The following is an 867-nucleotide window of genomic DNA, read 5'->3' as shown; positions in this document are numbered from 1 at the left end:
TCATGCTTATTTTTAACTTATTGCATGCAACACATTAACAATAATTTTACTTTTTTTCTCACTTTGTTTCTTTTTTCTGTTCTTTAATCTTAATCAGCCAATTAACTGATTTACTTGTACTAACTAATCGATTGTCAAACAATCCTCATACAGCAGGGAGGATGCTCTTCTTCAGCCTGCTTCTGCTTTCTGGGTGAAAGTTGCTCGGTGTCTCCCGCATTGCGATTCTTTTCGTAATCCATCAGACTGGTGATGGGGTGCACTGTGGGTTTATGGGGGGGAAATTAGCATAAATTATGAGTAAATCTGCGTGTGCGTGTGTGTGGTCCCTGGCATTGCAAACCCTCCAAGCGGAAAGGTGGCCCTGGCCAAAAGCTTGAATAGCAATAGCTCAAAATAGGCTTCCCATTTGGTTTTCACATTCATATAATTGACTTATGGATATTTTATACAGTTTTGACCACACCGTCCTCAAGGGTTTATTTGCATTTCTGAAGTACTTTCGAATCTTCTTTACATAAACACAATAGACCTGATTGCCTCATGAAGTTTTAGTTTGAACAGCGCTGTTTGCATTGTGTTGATGTTTTCATATCGTCTACTTCCGTTGTTCAGCTCTGGGCGAAATTAGCTGAGAAAAACTAATAGTGGGCTCATCAACAAACTTGCTCATGGCAAATTATTTTCTATGGTGTGTGCATTTCGCAAACAATGTTAGAGTGTAATTAGGGGAGGAAAGCAAAATGCATTTTCTCAGCATTTTTGCCTATCTGGGAAATCAGCTTTTCATTCAAATCCACGTGATGATGATGGTAATAATAATAATAATAATAATAATAATAATAATAATAATAATAATAATAATAA

Source organism: Pundamilia nyererei, unplaced genomic scaffold (assembly GCF_000239375.1).
Source record: "Pundamilia nyererei isolate P.nyererei 1_Seehausen unplaced genomic scaffold, PunNye1.0 scaffold00035, whole genome shotgun sequence".
NCBI classification, from domain to species: domain Eukaryota; kingdom Metazoa; phylum Chordata; class Actinopteri; order Cichliformes; family Cichlidae; genus Pundamilia; species Pundamilia nyererei.
The sequence above is the reverse complement of the archived record's forward strand: the minus strand, read 5'-3'. Positions refer to the sequence as shown.